Below are 21,863 nucleotides of genomic sequence, written 5' to 3'. Positions count from 1 at the left end.
TATAAATACTGTGGCTACAACAGCAGGTCAGAGGCTAAGAATCCTGTGGTGGGTAATTCACCTCCTGACACCCCAAAGCCTGTTCAGCAATGCATCCACTATCTCCACAGCCACCTCTTTCAACACTCTGGGATGTAGGTCATCAGGTCCAGGGGACTTATCAACCTTCAGTCCCACTAATTTCTCCAATACAACCTTCTTACTAATACAAATTTCCTTCAATTCCTCATTCTCCCTAGTCCCTTGGTCTTTAATTCTGGGAGATTTCTTGTATCTTCCTCAGTGAAGACAGACACAAAGTAATCATTTATCTTCTCTGCCATTTTTCTATTCCCCATTATAAACTCTCTTGACTCTGCCTGGAATGGACCTACATTTGTCTTAGTCAAACATTTCCTTTTTACATCCCTATAGATGCTTTTACATTCCATTTTTGTGTTTTTTTGCTAGTTTACATTTGTGTTCTAGTCTCCCTTTCTTTATCAGCTTCTTGGTCCTCCTTTGATGTATTCTAAAATCTTCCCAATCCTCCGGTTTACTACTATTTCTGGCAACTTTATAGGCCTTTACTTTTAATCTTATACAATCCTTAACTTCCTTTGTTAGCCATGGTTGACTGGTTTCTTTTTGGGTTTTTGTGCCTTAAAGTAACGTACAATTATTGTAAACTATATAATAATTCTTAAAGACTACCCATTGCATATGTACAGTCATACCTTTTAATGTATTTTCCCAATTCACCTCAGCCAATTTGCCCCTCATACCTTCATAAATTCCTTTGTTCAAATTTAACACCCTGGCTTCAGATTTGGCTACCTCACTTTCAAACATAATGTAAAATTCTATCACATTATGGCTACTCATCCCTAAAGATTCTTTTACAACAAGGTTGTTAATTAGCCCTTTTTCATTACATAATACTAGATCTAAAATAGCCTATTCTCTAGTCGGTTCCTCAACATCCTCGCCTAGAAAACCATTCCTAATCACACTCCAGAAACCCATCTTCCGTGGCATTAGTACTCATTAGGTTTACCCAGCCTCTCTGCAGATTGAAGTCACCCATGATTCCTGTCTTTCCTATGCTACATACTTCTCTAGTCTCCTGATTGATACCATGTCCCACATTACCACTACTGTTTGGTGGCCTAAAAACAAATCCTACAAATGTTTGCTGCCCCTTGCTGTTTCTTAGCTCCACCCAAACAGATTCTACATTTTGTTCTTCCGATCTGAGATCCTCCCTTACTAATGCACTGATCCCGTCCCTTATTATCAGCACAACTCCACCTCCTTTTCCTTTTTGCCTGCCCTTCCTAAATGTTGAATATCCTTGAATATTTAGTTCCCATTCTTGGTCATCCTGCAGCCACATTTCCATAATGGCAATTAGATCATACACATTTACCTCCATTTTTGCCTTTAAGTCATCTACCTTGTTGTGAATGATGCATGCATTCAGATGGAGTACCCTTAACTTAGTCTTTTTGACATTCTACATTCTAGGTTTAGTTGGTGTTCGCCTTCATTTTCCCTACCTTCTACTTTCACTTACAACTTTTCTACTTCCAGTTACCAGCTTTATTTACAATTTGAGGTACCCCTCAGGTTCCCACCCCCCTGACAAGCTAGGTTAAACCGTACCCAACAACACTAGCAGATGTCTCTGCGAGGATATTAGCCCCAACCTTGTTAAGGTGTAACCCTATGTTCAGCTTGTATGGGGCTCAACTGCCCCAGAACCGGCCCCAATGCCTCAGAAATCTGATGACCTCCCTCCTATACCATTTCTCCAGCCACATGTTCAATCATTCAATCCTCCTATTCCTACCCTCACTAGCACGTGGCACTGGGAGTAATCCTGAGATTACTGCTCTTGAGGTCATGCTTTTTAATTTCCTTCCTAACTCCCTAAAACCTGTTTTCAGGACCTTATCCCTCTTCCTACCTATGTCATTGGTTCCAATGTGGACCATGATCTCTGGCTGTTCACCCTCCCTGAAAAGGATGTCCTGCAGCCGTCCTGTGACATCCTTGACCCTGCCACCAGGGAGGCAGCACACCATCCTAGAGTCACATTTACTGCCGCAGAAATGCCTACCTGATCCCCTGACTATGGAATCTCCTATCACTATTGCTCTCCCACTCTTCTTCCTCCCCTCGGGTGCAGCTGAGTCACCCATGGTGTCACAGACTTGGCCCTGGCTGCGCTCCCCTGAGGAACCATTGCCCTCACCAGTATCCAAAATGGAAAACCGATTAGCAAGTAAGATGGACTCACGGGACTTCTGGCTACCTGCCTGGATCTCTTAGGCTGCCTGGTGGTCACCCATTCCCTCTCTGCCTGCACGTTCTTAACCTGCAGCTGGAGTTCAAGCTTCTGCAGCTGGTAAAACTTTCTACAGATGTTTTTGCCTAGAACATATGGCACATCCTTGACTTTCTACTACCGCAAGGTGCATATTCTAGTCAGCCGAGCTGACCTGCCACACCGTAATTTTAAAAGCAATTGTTACAATTAGAATAAGTAGAATAACTCAGTTAGAATAACTTAGTTAGAGCCAGCTACTGGAGGCTGAAGAAAGGTTGAAAAAGAAAGGAGCACCTTCCATTTTCACCGAACTCTCTCACTCACTAAACGCCAACTCAAGCACTCTAATGCAGCCCAAAGCAGCATTCCAGTGCAGAAATGTTTCTTTCTATCCCACACCTAAGTTATTAATGAATGCAGTGAATAACTGAGGTCGTAAGACAGATCCTTGCAGGACAACTCTAGTGTCCTGTCAGTTAGAGTGTCTGCCCATTGCCCTGACTCTCTGTCACATTCTGGTCAACCAATTTCCTAACCAGATCAATAATTCACCTTCATTTTCATGACCATAACACCATAAGGCATAGGAGCAGAAGCAGGCCATCGAGTCTGCTCTGCCATTCAATGAGATCATGGCTGATCTGATAATCCTTAACTCCACTTTCCTGCCTTTCCCCCATAACCCTTGATTCCCTCACTGATTCAAAATCTGTCTATCTCAGCCTTGAATATACTTAATGACTCAGCCTCTACAGCCCTCTGCGGTAAAGAATTCCACAGATTCACTACTCTCTGAGAGAAGAAATTCCTCCTCACCTCTGTTTTAAATGGGCTCTGATTTTTAAATTACTCTGAGATTATGCCCTCCGGTCCTTGACTCTCCAACAAGGGGAAACAACCTCTCAGCATCTACCCTGTCAAGTCCCCTAAGAATCTTATATGTTTCAATAAGGTTGCCTCTCATTCTTCTAAACTCCGATGAATACAGGCCCAGCCTGCTCAACCTCTCCTCATAAGAAAATCCTTCCATATCCGGGATCAACTTAGTTAATCTCCTTTGGACTGACTCCAATGCAAGTGTATCTTTCCTTAGATAAGGGAACCAAAACTGTTCACAGTATTTTAGGTGTGGTCTAACTTGTGCCCTGTACAGTTTTAGCAAGACTTCCCTACTTTTATATTACATTCCCTTTGAAATAAAGGCCAACATTCCATTTGCCCTCCCCATTACCTGCTGAACTTGTATGTTAGCTTTTTGTGATTCATGCACCTCCAAATCCCTTTGTGCTGCAGCTTTCTGCAGTCTTTCTCCCTTTAAATAATATTCAGCTCCTCTATTCTTCCTGCCAAAGTGCATAACCTCACATTTTCCCACATTATATTCCATCTACTAAGTTTTTGCCCACTCACTTAACCTGTCTATATCCCTCTGTAGACTCTGAGTCATCCTCACGCTTGCCTTCCCACCTATTTTTGTGTCATCCGCAAACTTGGCGATAGTACATTCACTTCCCTCATCCAAGTCATTAATATATTGTAAGTAATTGTGGCCCCAGCACTGATCCTTGTGGCACTCCGCTTGTTACAGGTTGCCATCCTGAAAATGCCCCCCTTATCCTAACTCCCTGTCTTCTATTTGCTAGCCAATCCTCTATCCATGGTAAAATACTACACCCAACACCATGGGCTCTTATCTTATGAAGTAGCCTTATGTGCCTCATCGAACGCCTTTTGGAATATCCTTTATAATACTCTAACATTTTCCCAATGACGGATGTTAAGCTAACTGGCCCATAGTTACCTGTTTTTTGTCTCCCTCCCTTTTTGAACATTGATAGTTTTCCAATCCGCTGGGACTTTTCCAGAATCTAATTATTTTTGGAAGATTACTACCAGTGCATCCACTATCTCTGTAGCTACTTCCTTTAGTATCTAAGGATGCAACCCATCAGGTCCAGGGAACCTATCGGCCTTTAGTCCTATGAGTTTCCTTGGTACTTTTTCTCTAGTGATTGTTGTTATATTTATTTCCTTCACCCTGCCCCAACTTTTGCCCCTTGATAATTTAATAATTTTGGAATGCTATTAGTGTCTTCTACTGTGAAGACTGATGCAAAGTATTTGTTCAATTCCTCTCCCATTTCCTGGTTCCCCATTATTATTTCCCTAGCTTCATTCTCTAAGGGGCCTATGTTCACTTTGGTCTCTCTCTTCCTTTTTATATACTTAAAGAAGCCCCTACTGTCCATTTTTATATTAACTTGCTAGTTTACCCTCAAAGTTTATTTTGTTCCTCTATTTTTTTTTGGTCATCTTCTGTTGGTTTTTAAAACTTTCCCAATCTTCTGGCTCACCACTAATCTTTGCCATATTGTATGTTTTTTCTTTAAATTTAATACTATCCTTAACTTCCTTGATTAACCATGGTTGGTTTATCCCTTCCTTGAATCCTTCTTCCTCAACAGGATACATCTTTGTTGTGAGTCATAAACTATTTCCTTAAACGACTGCCATTGTTCATTAACCGCCTTTTCTGCTAAACTCCTTTCCCAGTCCACTCCAGCCAACTCTGCCCTCATTCCTTTGTAATTACCTTTAGTTGTGTTTAGCACAGTTGTCTCAAATTCAAGTTTCTCGCACTCAAACTGAATGCCAAATTCAACCCTGTATGGTCATTGTTTCTTAGAGGATCTTTTACTCAGATCAACTATCTCATTACACATCGCCAGATCCAAAATAGCCTGATTCCTGGTTGGATCCACAACATATTGTTCTAGGAAACTGTCCCGAATACACTATGAATTCTTGCTCGTGGCTACCTCTGCCAATTTGATTTTCCCAATCTCCATGAAGATTAAAGTCATCCATGATTAATGTACTGCCTTTTTTACATACCCTCATTATCTCCTGATTTATTTTCTGTCCTACAATATAGCTACTGTTAGGGGGTCTATACACTACTCCCACCAGTGTTTTCTTCCCCTTGTTATTTCTTATCTCCACCCATATAGATTCTACATCTTCCAATCCAAGATCCTTTCTTGCTACCGTACTTATTCCATCTTGTACTAACAAATCTACCCCACCACCTTTTCCTTGCTGGCTGTCCTTTCGAAAAGTCACATACCCCTGAATATTTAGTTCCCAGCTTTGATATCCTTGTAGCCACATCTCCATAATGGCTATAAGACCCTACCCATTAACCTCTATTTGTGCCTTTAGTTCATTTATTTTGGTCCGACTACTACATGTGTTTAAGTAAAGAGCCATTAATTTTGCCTTTTTACCATTTTTTCCTCATTTGACCCTATTTGCTGCTGTTTTTTTATGTTTGTACACTCTGTCTCTTCCAGTCACACATTGGGTATCATTACCTAAATAGCTGCCCTACAATGCTGCCATATGCTTTTGCTTTTTAAGGCTATGTATCCCCTCTCCAGAACCTTGCCCCCACCACTCTATTTAGGTTAAAGTCCTGTCTACAGCCCTAATTATTCGATTCGCCAGGACACTGGTCCCAGTGAATGGTTCAAGTGAAGCTCGTCCCACCAGAACAGCTGCCTTCTATCCCAGTACTAGCACCAGTGCCCCATAAACTGAAACCCATTCCTCCCACACCAATCTTTGAGACACGCATTTAACTCCTTGACTTTATTTACCCTATGTCAGTTTGCCCATCGCTCAGGTGGTAACCCTGATATTATTACCTTGGAGGTTCTGCTTTTTAATTTAGCTCCTAACTGTTCAAATTTTTTAAGCAGAATCTTCTTTTTAGTCCTATCAATGTTGTTGGTACCAACGTAGATGACAGCAATTGGATCCCTCCCCTCCCACTCCAAGTTCCTTTCCAGTCTTGAGGCAATGTCCTTAGCCCTGGCACCGGGCAGGCAACATAGCCTTCGGGACTCATACTCACGGCTGCAGAGAACAATGTCTATACCCCTAATTATACTGTCCCCTACCACTACTACATTCCTGTTTCCTCCCCCTACTTGAATGGCTCCCTGTACCACGGTGCTGTGGTCAGTTCGCTCATCCTCCCTGCAGTCCCCGCTCTCATCCACACAGCTTGCAAGAACCTCATAGCTGTTGGACAGTTTCAGGGGCCAAGGCTCCTCTAACGCAACGCCCAGGTTCCCCATATCTACCTCACCTGCTGTCACACCCTCTTGTCCCTGATCACAGACCAAATTTGACTTATCTAATCTTAGGATTATGACCGCCTCCTGGAGCAAAGTGACCAGATAACTTTCCCCCTCCTTGATGTGGTGCAATGTCTGCAGCTCGGACCCAAAGTTCTTTGAGCTGCAAACACTTACTACAGAGTTTTTGCTCTGGATTACCTTGGTGCCCAGCAGCTCCGACGTACTGCAGCAGCAACATATCACCCGTCCTGCCATCACTATCGTATTTTATTTAATTTATTAATTAATTACTCTAGTATCCCTGCTCTTTACACTTGAAGAATCCACCGCTCTTTACACGTTATTGTAATTAATTTTTTTTACTCCAGTATCAATCTCATACTTAAACAAGCTATTTTTAAGAAGAGAGAAAAAAAAGACTAGAAACCTAAAGACAAACTAAAGATCCTACTTTTACTTTAAAAAACTAGAAATACTCATCAATCCTACTCACCAATCAGCTGCTTTCCCTGCACTTGTGTCACGTTGTAGGTCATGACGTCACTCCGCCATTGGTCTCAGATGAAGGCGCCCCACTCTCCACACTCTTCTTTAAATGAAGTCTCCCAGCTCCCTACGCTCTTTTTAAAATGAAGTCTCCCTGCTCTCTTTTTTAAAATGAACTCTCCCCGGCGTCCGGACTCTTTTGAGTGTCAATTTGAACTAGAAGTCTCTCATGGGGAGGCTTTATCTAGTGCCTTCTGGAAGTCTATATAAATAACAGCCATAGTCATTTCCCTGTCCGTTACTTCACTCACCTTGTCAAAAAAGTTAATCAGATTCATCAGGTATGACCTACCCTCGACAAATCCATGCTGGCTCTCCCTGAGCATGTGAATTTTTTTAAGGTATTCAGTCACCCTATCCTTAAATGTAGGCTCCAGTCGACAACAGGTGTTAGGCTAACTGGTCTCTGTCAGTTTTCAAGGTGCCCAGTTTACTTCTGATCATTTCCCAATATCATTGCAAAAGCTTTTTGCGTTGATTTTGATATTTCTTATAAATTTCTTTTTATAATCCCTTTTTGTAGCTCTTACTGTCTGTTTTGCAACCCATAACGTTCCCATTTGCCAGAATCTGTACTACTTCTTGCATTTTTGTATGCATTTTCTTTTAGTTTCATGTTCTCTTACCTCTCTAATTGTCTATTGCTGTGTACCTTGGCAAGTGGAACGCATGGCCTTTAGTTGTATAAATTGGCTCTGTATCACATTTAATTCTTTTTTGAAAACCTCCGAATGGTCTTTTGTTGTTTTGCCCATTAACGGATTTGCGCAGTTTACTCTGGTCATTCTGTGTCTCATTTCATTGAAGTCTTTCTTATCATTATTAGCTGTTTCATGTTTCCTACTTGAAACACAGTTGCTGGAATTTTCCATTCCCATTTGCGGCAGGCATCATGGTGGGTGTGAGCAGACAATATGGCGAGAAGGCCAAAAATCGGTTTCAGGCAACATGAGATCACAGTGGGATGATCTGATGGTGTCCGCTATAGCAAACAGTGAATCCTGCTGGAGGCCAGCTTGAATCCGATTTGCACCCCACTAATGGGATGCAAAATAAGGCCCAACCTGAATCGTACCTCCCAACCCTACATCCAATTTACTGTTACGCCTGGACAAGCATGACATACAGAAGTCGGGACTTACCTTTAGGGCCTTGCTCAGGTCATGGACATCTGAGGAGATGATGATGCTAGAGCCCTACAGCTACTGGACCCTGGAGGAACATGTGCATCGCATGATGGGTGGATCCTCATGCACGTGGCACCACCGCGAAGCAGCTCTCAGAAGGTGGGGGGTCTCCACGCAACAGCTTTGACTTCAGTGAGGCTTTGGAACTTCACAGGTTTCGTTGTGGGCTTGCACCATCTTCCATGATCTCTGTTCATGCTTCGGACCTGCTTCGGGACTTCACCATGGGCTGGTATGGATGATCAGCAAATGCGGGGTGCGGGGGGTGGTGGAGAGAAAGATCTAGGTGTGAGTGGGAGATGAAGGTGTCGGAGGAGTGAGGTTGTGGGGAGAACAAAGTTGTTGGGGGAGTGAGGTTGGGAGGGGGAAGGAGGGTGTCCAAGGGGAGGAGGGTGTAAAGGGGGAGAATGCTGCAAGTGGGGAGGTAGTTGTAAGGGGGAGGAAGGTGAAAGGGAAGGAGTTCGGAAGGGAGATGATATCTGGGGGAAGAAGGGAGTTGGGAGCAGGGAAGGTGTCTGGGGGGAGGATGGAGTTTAGAGGGGGGAAGGAGTAAGGGTGGAGGAAGGAGTAAGGATTGAGGAGGGAGTTAGGAGAGGGGAAGGAGTGAGGGTGGAGTAAGGGCAGAGGAGGGAGTTAGGACCGGGAAGGAGTAAGGATGGAGGAAGGGGTAAGGGTGGGGGGGATGGTGAAATGTCCAGGCAAACATGCAAGGGAGGGATCTGTGAAGTCAATGACTGCCTCCTGGGGAGAGAACTCAGGGTGGGTGTGGTAGGAGGGAATGGTGTGTGAAAGAGGGGCAGAAGTAGCCAGTAAGGTGGGAGGATGAGGTTGCATCATTACCAGTAGAAAGGCCAGTGAGGGTGGTTGGTGGGGACATGGAGGCAAACATGAATCCTCGGGGTAGGAAGGAGGAGGTCGGGGAGGTCAATGTGGATGGGGGTGGGATTTTCAGGAAGGTAGGGAATACGCACATTCACCTGGACATCCTAGAATGACAAGGGTTCACGCTGTAGGGTAATGGTGAGCAGGTGGAAGGTGATGCCAGGGAATTGACAGTGATGAGCGAAAGGACATAGGTGACTGGGGGAGGGGAAAGGAGAGGAGAGCTGATCAGAAAATTAACGACAACCATATTTCTCAAATCGAAAGTGAGCGGAGCCTTGTGTTGGATGGACACAGGTACTGCATGGGAGTGCAATCAGTGGGTGGGTGGAGATACAGCTCAGCTCAGATGGACACGTGAAAAAGAACCCCAGCAGGCAGCAAAGAAAATGCCCAGGACAGTGAGATGGGTGCGATGGATGAAGGCTCCGCATGCAAGGGAGAGTGTTGGCACGAGGCTGCAAAAGGCCTTGCCACACACGCACACTTCTCTCTCCAGATTCACTCGTGGTCTGGCTGCGTGCAGCTGAACTGCAAGCTTGCACATGAACAGGAGACAGAGCACATCCTGAGTGGGGCACAGCCAGAGTGAGTATTCGGAATTTGGTGCAAAGCGGGAATTCGGTGCATAGGGGACGAGGTGCTTTTTGCATTTTTTCCTTGCTATCCAACTTCTTAAATCTTCAGAGCGTGCTGCAGCAGGAGACGCTACAAGGGAAAGGAATCACTGGTAAGTAGTGGGTAAGGTATTTAATTCTGTAATCGCTTATAGTTTAAGGTCTTTTTGTGGTTTACAGTTTGTATATTCTACAGTAACGAGGATCAGGAAAGAAGGGCCCTAGAGTAATTGACTTAAAAGGTTTAATTTAAAGGGATAAGTCATGGCAGGAGCACTCAAAGCCTTGGTGTGCTCCTCGTGCTCCATGTGGGAAGCCGGGGACATTTCCAGTGCCTGGGACCAGCATGTGTGCAGGAAGTGTGTCCAGCTGCAGCTCCTGGAAGCTCAGGTTTCAGAGCTGGAACAGTGGCTGGGGACACTGCGGAGCATCCGCGAGTCTGAGAGCATCGTGGATAGCACATTTAGAGAGGTGGTCACACTGCAGATGAAGGGACTTGAGGAAGGAAGGGAACGGGTGACCACCAGGCAGTCCAAGAGAAACAGGGAGGTAGTTCAGGAGTCCCATGGGGTCCCACTCACAAATCGGTACTCCGTTTTGGAGGCTGATGAGGGCGCTGGTTCCTCCAGGGATTGCAGACAGAGGCAAGCTTCTGGCATCACAAGCAGCCTGTCTGTACAGGAGGGGAGGAAGGGAGGAAAAGCAATAGTAATAGGGGATTCTATAGTCAGGGGAAAAGATAGGTGCTACTGTGGTCGTCAACGTGACTCCAGGATTGCATGTTACCTACCTGGTGCCAGGGTCCGGGATGTCACTGAACGGCTGCAGGGCATCCTGAGGGGGGAAGGTGATAAGGCAGAGGTCATGGTACATGTTGGTACCAATGACATAGGTAGAAAGGGGGATGAGGTCTTGCATCAAGAATTCAGGGAGTTAGGAAGTAGACTAAAAAGCAAGACCCCTTGGGTTGTAATCTCTGGATTACTCCCAGTGCCACGTGCTAGCGAGCTCAGAAATAGGAGAATAGCGCAGATGAATTTGTGGCTTAAAAGTTGGTGCAGGAGGAAGGGTTTTAGATTCCTGGATCACTGGGACCGTTTCTGGGGAAGGTGGGGCCTGTACAAGCGGAGCGGTTTACATCTGAACCAGAGCGAGACTAACGTCCTTGCGGGCGGGTTTGCTAGTGCTGTTGGGAGGAGTTTAAACTGATTCGGCAGGGGGAGGGGACACGGAATGTGAGAAGAATAGGGACACATCATAATACAGTAAAACAATCAAGTCAGAGGAAGCACAGCTGCAATAAGCTTCAAGGGAGTAAGGCAAGGCTAGATGGCCTCTACTTTAATGTCAGGAGTATTACAAGTAAAACGGATGAGTTAAGGGTGAGGATTGACACGTGGAATTGTGATATAGTAGCAATCACTGAGACGTGGTTGAGGAAAGGGCAGGATTGGCAGCTCAACATTCTGGGATATAGAATCTTCAGGTGAGACAGGGGAGGGGGTAAAAGAGGAAGAGGCATTGCATTATTAGTTAAGGAGTCAGTTACTGCAGTAAGGAGAGATGATATCTTGGAGGGGGCATTGAATGAAGCTTTGTGGGCATAGGAGGCAGAGGGTGATGACAGAAGGATGCTTTAGTGACTGGAAGCCAGTGTCCAGTGGTGTACCACAGGGATCTGTGCTGGGTCCCCTCTTATTTGTCATTTATATAAATGGCATTGATGACTATGTTGGGGGTAGGATTAGTAAGTTTGCGGATGACACAAAAGATTGGCCAGGTGTTTAACAGTGAGGTTGAGTGTCTTGGGCTACAGGAAGATATAGACGGGATGGTCAAATTGGCAGATAAGTGACAGATGGAATTTAACCCTGAAAAGTGTGAGGTGATACACCATGGAAGGAGTAATTTGACAAGGGAGTATTCAATGAATGGCATGGCACTAGGAAGTTCTGAGGAACAAAGGAACCTTGGCATGTGTGACCATAGATCTCTGAAGGCGGAGGGGCACGTTAGTGGGGTAGTGAAAAAGGCATATGGGACACTTGCCTTTATCAATCGAGGCATTGATTACAAAAGTAGGGAGGTCATGTTGGAGTTGTATAGAACCTTAGTGAGGCCACAGCTGGAGTACTGTGTGCAGTTCTGGTCGCCACATTATAGGAAGGATGTGATTGCACTGGAGGGGGTGCAGAGGAGATTCACCAGAGTGTTGCCTGGGATGAAACATTTAAGTTATGAAGAGAGGTTGGATAGACTTGGGTTGTTTTCGTTGGAGCAGAGAAGACTGAGGGGCTACCTGATCGAGGTGTACAAGATTATGAGGGGCATGGATAGGGTGGATAGGGAGTACCTGTTCCCCTTAGTCGAAGGGTCAGTCACGAGGGGGCATAAGTTCAAGGTGAGGGGCAGGAGGTTTAGGGGGGATGTGAGGAAAAAATTTTTTAACCAGAGGGTTGTGAAGGTCTGGAATGCACTGCCTGAGAGGGTGGTGGAGGCCCGTTGCCTCACATCCTTTAAAAAGTACCTAGATGAGCACTTGGCACGTCATAACATTCAAGGCAATGGGCCAAGTGCTGGTAAATGGGATTAGGTAGGTAGGTCAATCAGGTGTTTCTCACGTGTTGGTGCAGACTCGATGGGCCGAAGGGCCTCTTCTGCACTGTGATTCTGGGGGGTGGTGGGTGGGGCTGGGGGAATGCAGATGGAGGACTCATGAAGCTTGTCAATGAAGCTGAAAGACACCATTACACATTATTCAGTGAAAGTGAATATATTTTCCAATTATAAAGTGACAAGATGTGTTCACCTATCCAACCACTTATCATGAGAATTTCTTAACTTTTCTCGGCCTACCACTTCCTTTAGGTGTCACCCTGACATCCATAGCAAGGGTGGAGACAGCCCTTGTAATGGTTGGCCCTGTTGCCACTGATGACTTTGGCATGTGTCCTCTGGACAGCTGAGGCCTTGAGGACCCCAGCTTGCTTTGGTTGCCCTCCTCTGGGCCAGCTGCTCCCTCTGCAGTGACAGAGGATGAGCTTGAGGGGGGTCACAGGCAAAGGGGACTCAGAGGGAGTGGATGGCCTCTGGGGCTCCTGAGTGGATGGCTCAGGGGTGTCCAGCTGCTGCTCTTCCTCCCTTCAGGTGCCTGAGGACTGGGCCTGACTCCTTAAAGGGAAGGGGCACCTGGATGTCGACGTGCCCTGTTTCCCCCTCGCGTTGCCATTGCAGGAACTTGCCCATGGCTACTGTGATGGAGTGCTGGTATGCGCATATCTCCACGTTCTGCTGCACCAGGTCTCCGTGGCGTCCACCATCCTTCCCATAGAGACCTCCTTTGCTCATATGTGGGCACCACTTCATCAGAGAGCAGAGGGACACACTCCTCTGACTCATGTGCCAATTTATTGAGGGCTTCTAATAGCTCTGCGTGACGTTCCCCCACCTCCTACTGACTCTCCAGGATGAGTTGGAAGGCCAAATCCAGAGGCTCGTTATCTGACTCGGACCTCACAGATGCCTCTTCCCCAGCAACCCCCAAGAGCCGGGGAGCTCGGCTGAACCTGCTTGCACCTGCTGCGGACATGGGTCCATGTGGTGACCACCAGATTGTGAACCCGAGCCTACTCTAGATCTAGTTCTCACCAAAGTGTGTCTCTGTGCTGGTGGAGGGTGTGGGTGAGTGCTGTGATTGGGTTTCCAAGCTGCTTATTTCCACTCTTCAATGGAGGTGTCCTCTTGGCTGGAGATGGCGACCTGGATGGAGCTGAGGGACTGGCTGGCTGAGGGCGTTGTTCACTTGGCAGAGCTCCCTGTGAACCAAAGTAGAGATAATTAGTGCATGGCAGCAGAGTCAAAAGCAGGAGAGGGAGCACTCACAGTTGCGTTGAGAGATGGATGATGTGGTGCAGGATGCTCAAGTGGGTGTTCGCCGCCAACCTCACCATCGCATCAAGCATGGTCCACGTCCTCACCAGTCAGCGCGATGGCACACTCCTCAAGGTGAGTGAGGGGCCTAACGTCAGCCACTCCACCCCTGGTTTGTGACCTCTCCCTGCTGGTGTGAGCCAGCTTCTCCTGCTTGAAAACAGATGAAGAGAATGTGAGCAGGACACATGGCACTGCATGGAATGTTTGTGTGGTGAGCGGAGCCATGGACGGGATAAGGACACGAGCTCCAGAGGACATGAGCCTAATAGAGATGTGTGGATGTGTGTGAGAGTTAGTGTTGTTGCCCCTTGAGGTGTGGGATCCCTGTGGATCTGTGATGGGTTTGGGAGTTTTATTGAGAATGATGAGGTGGTTGACTCACCCTGGCGGAACAGATGAGATCATTCACCCTCTTCTTGCAGTGGGTGGCTGACCTCCCCTGTGCTTGGCACTGAACGCCGCTGCCACCACCTCCCAGGCTGGATTGGTGACCCTGGTGAACCAGAGTGGGGTCAGAGTGGGGGTAGAGGACATTGAGGTGGTGTCCCACTGTGTCCAGCAGGCAGCTCAGAGAGGTGCCACTAAATTCGGGGGCTGCTGTCCCCTTCGCTTTTGGGGCCATCTGTCGCCTGGATTGACTAAACCTTATTTATTCCTTATACATATCAATGATGCTCCACTGATTTCTTTTCCAGTGGAGGCCCTATCGGAATACTTGAAGATGGCAACTGTTAGGTAGACTTTCCGGGAACCATGTTGGCCTTTGTGTGTGCTGGTTTGTCCAGTGCCATTTCACATCAGGGAAGTTTTTGTGGATGGTTGTCTCGATTTTCGTTGTAATCTAGTGGGCTATTTACCTGAAGGATTTCTGTCTCTGGCAGTCCAAACAGCTCATGAGGCTGTCCCCTGGACCTCAGCACTGTGCTTATTTTATTTTATAATAATTAATTTATAATAATTAATTTTAATACTTATCCCCGAGACACTACCATGCCGCACTGGGCTGGTATAACCAGTTAAAGTAAATGGTAAGCTGTTGATTGAAACTTGGCTTCACTTCCTTGCAGGAATGCGGTCATGTTGATCAATGGAGATGGTACCATGGGGTGGCATTGAGGATCGCCCTCATTGCTAGGTCCTCGTGAAGCACCACCTCCACTTTTACAGCCAACAAATTTAGTCAGTGGCTGGGCTGATCTTTCATTTTCCTCCAGAGTCATTGCTGCACCTGGAAGTTCTCATTCTCTTCATTCTTGCCTGTCACTTCTTACTCTCCACCTCCTTCGTTTTTTGCAAGTGGAATGAGGTCCTATTCTAGTAATTTAATTGTCCCTCTTTATTTAACTTACCTACCCTTCATTATCTTCTGCTCTCATTATTAGTGTGCTCCTGCTCCTGCAGTTACACAAATATGCTAACCATTGAAAAACTGGGTGCATAGAGCACCTTTCCATTTGAGTGAGTCTAAAACCATTTAAGCAGCCATTTGGATCTGGACTATACCAATAATGGAATTTTTTTCACTGTAAGCTGGTCCAGAATAACTTGTTATTTATTTAACAGCAACTGACAGAGTTTTGTCAGCTCCTCAATTCCTTTCAATTTTTGATTTATTTGGAGCCACCTGGATATAAAATCAAGAGATTCGTAGATGATATTGATTTATCTGACATCAAAGCGTTTACTAGAAATCTGAAAATTAAGTTGCTATGTTAGTAATTCATTTAAAATTTTGAAGCATGGAATGAATCATCTAATTCATCCACATGTGCTACTGCTGTGAATTCAGGAAACAGATGAATACTAAGTTCATTTCAACTGGTTATATATATGATCTTGATGTTTGACATCTGCTTACAGTGATGCCGCTTACTGAGACCACTGGAAAGAGTTCTAAAGCTGGATTTTGACAGCAAGGCAAGCGATAAAATTGGGCAATTCTAATACATTAGCTGTCACTATACGGACATGAACATTGATATCCAGAATCATATCTTAAAAAAACTTGATTTGAAGGAACAGCTGCCTGTATTCTCCAACCAACTCGCAGTGATAAAATGAAAGCTCACTGACAAAAATGATTGTTTATTCATGCCAAAATGTACATCAGAAAATGGAGGTGTGTTATGTCAATGTGACAAAAGTTGAATTGATTTTCCGTAAGCAGGAAGTCTCATGGCCTATACAGTTTCTTAATGGAGCTCCTTTTCCAGATTTTTAACTGACTAACAAGGCCAGGAAGAGGTGGATACACAAGGTGCAAAACACCAGGGTCCATGCTCTCAGGGGGGACCCTGGCTCAACTCACAACTTTTGCTTTTGCCTTTACCAGCAGCACCACCCCTCTCTCAAGTGGCCACCTCATGCCTCAATGAGCTCACACACAGGCGTGCAGCAGACATTCCACTCTGGGATAAAAATTCCAGTACTCGAGATTCGATTGTCCTGGAGCACGAGCCTGAGTCCACATGGTCATTTGTTTTGACAATGTGCATTCTGGATGCCGTAGTCCACCCTTGTTCTCCTACACAGGTGCCAGCTCACTAAAGGACTTCGGAAGTCACCCTCACAACAATATGGCGGAGTGGGGATGTCAGGAGGAACAGTGACTGCAGCAACAGCAAGGCACAGGGCAGCTGGAGTGTTAGACAGGGTGCTGAGTATATGTGCATTGCAACCTCCACAACCAAGGCGGTAATGAGGCCAGGAGCTGAGGGGCCCTGGTGGAACCCAAACTGAGCATCAGTGAGTAGGTTATTGCTGGGTAAGTGCCACTTGATAGCACTGTTGATTGCACCTTCCATCGCTTTGCTGCCGATTGGTTATAGACTGATGGGACGATAATTGGCTGTGTTGGATTTTCCTGATTTTTGTGGACACGACATGCCTGGTCAGTTTTCCACTTTGCCTGGAACAGCTTGGCTAAAATATAAAAGCAAAAAACTGCGGATGCTGGAAATCCAAAACAAAAACAAAAATACCTGGAAAAACTCAGCAGGTCTGGCAGCATCTGGAGAGGAATATAGTTAACGTTTTGAGTCCGTATGACTCTTCAACAGAACTAAGTAAAAATAGAAGAGAGGTGAAATATAAGCTGGTTTGGGGTTGGGGGGGGGGGGGGCGGTGGAGGGGGTGGGGTACAGGCAGAGCTGGTTAGAGGGCCAGTGATAGGTGGAGATAACCAAAAGATGTCACAGACAAAAGGACAAAAAGGTGTTGAAGGTGAAGATATTATCTAAGGAATGTGCTAATTAAGGGTAGAAAGCAGGACGAGCAAGGTACAGATAGCCCTAGTGGGGGTGGGGTGAAGGAATCGAAATAGGCTAAAAGGCAGAGATAAAACAATGGATGGAAATACATCTAAAAATAATGGAAATAGGTGGGGGAAAAAAAATCTACATAAATTATTGGAAAAAAAAGGGGTGGATTGGAAAGGGGGTGGGGATGGAGGAGAGTTCATGATCTAAAATTGTTGAATTAAATATTCAGTCCGGAAGGCTGTAAAGTGCCTAGTCGGAAGATGAGGTGCTGTTCCTCCAGTTTGCGTTGAGCTTCACTGGAACAATGCAACAGGCCAAGGACGGACATGTGGGCATGAGAGCAGGGTGGAGTGTTGAAATGGCAAGCGACAGGGAGGTCTGGATCATGCTTACGGACAGTGTTCTGCAAAGCGGTCACCCAGTCTGCGTTTAGTCTCTCCAATGTAGAGGAAACTGCATTGGAACCAGTGAATGCAGTAGATTAAATTGAGGGGAGTGCAAGTGAAATGCTGCTTCACTTGAAAGGAGTGTTTGGGCCCTTGGACGGTGAGGAGAGGGGAAGTAAAGGACAGGTGTTGCACCTTCTGCAGTTGCATGGGAAGGTGCCGTGGGAGGGGGCTGAGGTGTAGGGGGTGATGGAGGAGTGGACCAGGGAGTCCCGGAGGGAATGATCCCTGCGGAATGCTGCCGGGGGGGTGAAGGGAAGATGTGTTTGGTGGTGGCATCATGCTGGAGTTGTCGGAAATGGTGGAGGATGATCCTTTGAATGTGAAGGCTGGTGGGGTGATTAGTGAGGACAAGGGGGACCCTATCATGTTTCTGGGAGGGAGAGGAAGGTGTGAGCGCGGATGCGCGGGAGAAGGGCCGGACACGGTCGAGGGCCCTGTCAACTACCGTGGATGGAAAACCTCGGTTAAGGAAGAAGGAGGACATGTCAGAGGAGCTGTTTTTGAAGGTAGCATCATCAGAACAGATGCAACGGAGGCGAAGGAACTGAGAGAATGGGATGGAGTCCTTACAGGAAGCGGGGTGTGAGGAGCTGTAGTCGAGGTAACTGTGGGAGTCGGTAGGCTTGTAATGGATATTGGTGGACAGTCTATCACCAGAAATTGAGACAGAGAGGTCAAGAGATGGACCATGTGAAAATGATGGAGGGGTGGAAATTGGAAGCAAAATTAATAAATTTTGAGTTCAACAATTTTAGATCATGAACTGTCTCCTCCATCCCCACCCCCTTTCCGATCCCCCCCTTTTTTTTCCAATAATTTATATAGATTTTTCTTTTCCCACCTATTTCCATTATTTTTAAATGTATTTCCATCCATTGTTTTATCTCTGCCTTTTAGCCTATTTCGATTCCTTCACCCCACCCCCACTAGGGCTATCTGTACCTTGCTTGTCCTGCTTTCTACCCTTAATTAGCACATTCCTTAGATAATATCATCACCTTCAACCCCTCTTTGTCCTTTTGTCTATGACATCTTTTGGCTATCTCCACCTATCACTGGCCCTCTATCCAGCTCTGCCTGTCTCTCTCTCTCTCTCTCTCTCTGTCTCTCTCTCTCTCTCCCCCCCCCCACTCTTAAACCAGCTTATATTTCACCTCTCTTCTACTTTTACTTAGTTCTGTTGAAGATTAATACGGACTCGAAACGTTAATTGTGTTCCTCTCTGCAGATGCTGCCAGACCTGCTGAGTTTTTCCAGGTATTTTTGTTTTTGTTTTGGCTAAAATATAGTTGTATTGGAGCACCTTGACTAAGGGCACGGCAAGTTCTGGAGCACAAGTCTTCAGTACTATCGCTGGAATGTTGTCAGGACTCGTAACCTTTGCATTATCCAATGCCTCCAGCCATTTCATGATATAATGTGGAGTGAATGAATTAGCTGAAGACTGGCATCTGTGATGCTGGGGACCTGAGGAGGAGGCCAAGATGGATCGTCCACTCGGCACTCCTGGTTGAAGATTGTTGCAAATGCTGCAGCCTGGTCTTTTGCACTGATGTGCTGGGCTCCTCCATTATTGAGGTTGGGGATGTTTGTGGAGCCTTCTCCTCCAGTGAGTCATTTAATTGTCCACCACCATTCATGACTGGATGTGGCAGGAGTGAAGAGCATAGATCTGATCCATTGGTTGTAGGATCACTTAGCTCTATCTATCGCATGCTGCTTTCGCTGTTTGGCATATAAGTAGCCCTGTGCTGTAGCTTCACCAAGTTGACATCTCGTTTTTAGGTATGCCTGGTGCTGCCCCTGGCATGCTCTCCTGCACTCTTCATTGAACCAGGGTTGATCACCTGGCTTGATGGTAATGGTAGAGTGGGTGATTGTTATGAGACAGCCTTTTGATAAAGCTGAGTTCTTTAAAAGTACCAGAGGGAAACTTTAAGCAACTGTCATAACCTTTATTTTAAGTGGTAAGTTTGAGATGCAACTCTAAATTCAGGGATCAGGCCACCAGTTCTTGAGAGGTTTTAAACTAAACTAAGTGAAACATTTTATTATTTTACACAAGTTAAAATACATACACATAGCATATTGCTTGGTCTCTGCTAGCTAGGTGTCAGATTTCACCCACTTCTTGAATGCTCCATTCAAAAAATGCAAATGCACTCTACCTCTCTTATATCTCAAAACTAGTACACATTAAAGCACCCAGACTAGCTGGCTTTAATCCGATTAAGACACACCCACAGACTAAACCTCTATTTTAAAATAAAACTATTTTCCCGTAATATTATATACATTGATAGCTTCATGACAGTGATATGCTGAACCATTAGGTTACAGATTATGGTTAAATACAGTTCTGCTGATGCTGATGGCCCAGAGCACCTCATAGATGCCCGGTTTTGAGTTTCTAGATCTTTTCAAAATCTATTCCATTTAGTACAGTGGTAGTGCCTCACAGCACAATGGAGGGTATCCTCAATGTGAAAACGGGACTTTGTTTTCACAAGGTCTGTGCAGTGGTCACTCCTACCAATACTATCATGGACAAATGCATCTGTGATAGGTAGATCGGTGAGGAAGTGGTCAAATAGCTTTGTCCCTCTTGTTGGTTCCCTCACCACAGACCCAGTCCAGCAGTGATGTCCTTTAGGACTTGGCCAGCTCGGTCTGTAGTGGTGCTACCATGCCACTGTTGGTGATGGATACTGAAGCCCCCCACCTGGAGTACATATTGCACCTCATTGTTTCCTGCAAGTGGCATTCAACATGAAGGAGTACTAATTCATCAGCTGAGGGCAGGGGGTGGGTGGCAGCGAGCTGTAGATGGTAATCAGCAGGATGTTTCCTTGCCCATGTTTGAACTTGTTATGACACAGCAGATGGTAAATGCTGAGCTTCTCAAATTCCAGAGGGAAACTTGAAAAAGCTGCCACAACTGTTTTTGCAATTTTTATTTTTATTTTGAGATGTCTGCCTTGAATTCAGCAGTGTCCAGCAAGTCTCATAAATTTTACAAAACCAAATTAAATATTTATTAATAGAAGAAAAGATTTTAAGCACATACATAGGTTTACAGATTACTACTATGATAACTCCCAGCTCCCCTAATTAATCTGACTCCCAGTTACACCTCCAATAAGGCAACAGTAAAAACAAAATAGATTTTAAAAGACACAAGCAAAATACACGATATGCTGGACAGGGATTTTCACGGTGAATTGTCTTAGCTTTGGTTCCTATAGGCAGCAGCTTGGTACATAGAGGCTGAAGGCTTTTCATACTTCTTAGATTTTAGAATGCCTTCTTTCCTTACACATAACCTCGTCTCCTTTATACATGTTTCTCCCTTTTTAATGTTAATCCCATTGTTCCAATATGTCTTTGGATTTTACCTTTCTAGTAATAAAAATCTTTTCATAGTACCAATTTTATCAGTAAGGTTTGGGAGAAATAAACACACTGTTTGGTTAGCCTCTATTGGCTAAGTGTAACACCTTACCATCTCTATGAAATTCACAACTCTGGTTTATCTAAAAATGCAATGTTCTTCACACCTCACATTCTAAAACTTCAGCCATGTTTACTAGAGATATATCAAAAACTTTAGACAAGCTGTCTTTATTGAATTAAGACACACACACATACACTCTCACAATAAATCCCAATAACCTTTTAAAAATTATTATATTATACATTTCCATGATAAACCTGATGCCATCAGACTTCATGTGGCCTGGAGTTGATGTTGAGGACCCCCAGGGCAACCCCCTCCCAACTGTGCCACCACCTCTGCTGGGGCTGTCCGGTCGGTGGGACAGGACATACACAGCGATGGTGATGTCTGGGACATTGCCTGTAAGGTATGATTCCGTGGGTATGACTGTGTCAGGCTGTTGTGGGACAGTTCTCCCAATTTTGGTACAAACCCCCAGGTGTTAGGTAAGGAGAACTTTGTAGGGTCGTTGTCATTTTTGGTGCCTAGGTCAATGCTGGGTGATCCATCTAGTTTCGGTCCTTTTGGGCTTTGTAGTGGTTTGATACAACTGAGTGGCTTGCTAGGCCATTTAAGAGTCAGCCACATTGCTGGTAAGGATGGCAGATTTCTTTCCTTAAATGACATTAGTAAACTAGATGGGTTTTTATGGCAATCGACAATAGTTTCATGGTCACTATTACCAAGAATAGCTTTTTAATTCCAGATTTATTAACTGAATTTAAATTCCACCAGCTGTAATAGGATTTGAACCCATGTCTCCAGAGCATTTGCCTCTGGATTACTAGTCCGTGACATTATCACTGTGCCATCACATCCCCAGAGTAGGAGTAAGTCTTAACCTGATGCCTCAGCTACTAGTCCAGAAAACATTCCTGTGGACTGTTTGAAAAAGAGCATGGAGTTCTCTAAGTCAACTTTCCTATTTAAAGCATCGCTAGCAATCAAAGCCCAGATCAACTGGTAATTGACTTCATTGCCTGCATACAAAATGGATGCTGTCTTGTAATGTTTTGAGAGGGTTTATTCAGGATTAG

At 45.3% G+C, this 21,863-nt stretch overlaps 1 protein-coding gene across 2 annotated transcripts in view; it reads left to right on the top strand.

Annotated features, from left to right (window-relative positions):
* The window catches only part of sntg2 (syntrophin, gamma 2), a 1,221,259-nt gene that overhangs the window by 941,416 nt on the left and 257,980 nt on the right, over window positions 1-21,863 (top strand). The gene's annotated exons all lie outside the window — the stretch shown is intronic.

This window comes from Cetorhinus maximus, chromosome 5, assembly GCF_964194155.1.
Source record: "Cetorhinus maximus chromosome 5, sCetMax3.hap1.1, whole genome shotgun sequence".
NCBI lineage: Eukaryota > Metazoa > Chordata > Chondrichthyes > Lamniformes > Cetorhinidae > Cetorhinus > Cetorhinus maximus.
This window is presented reverse-complemented; position numbering and strand designations above follow the sequence as displayed.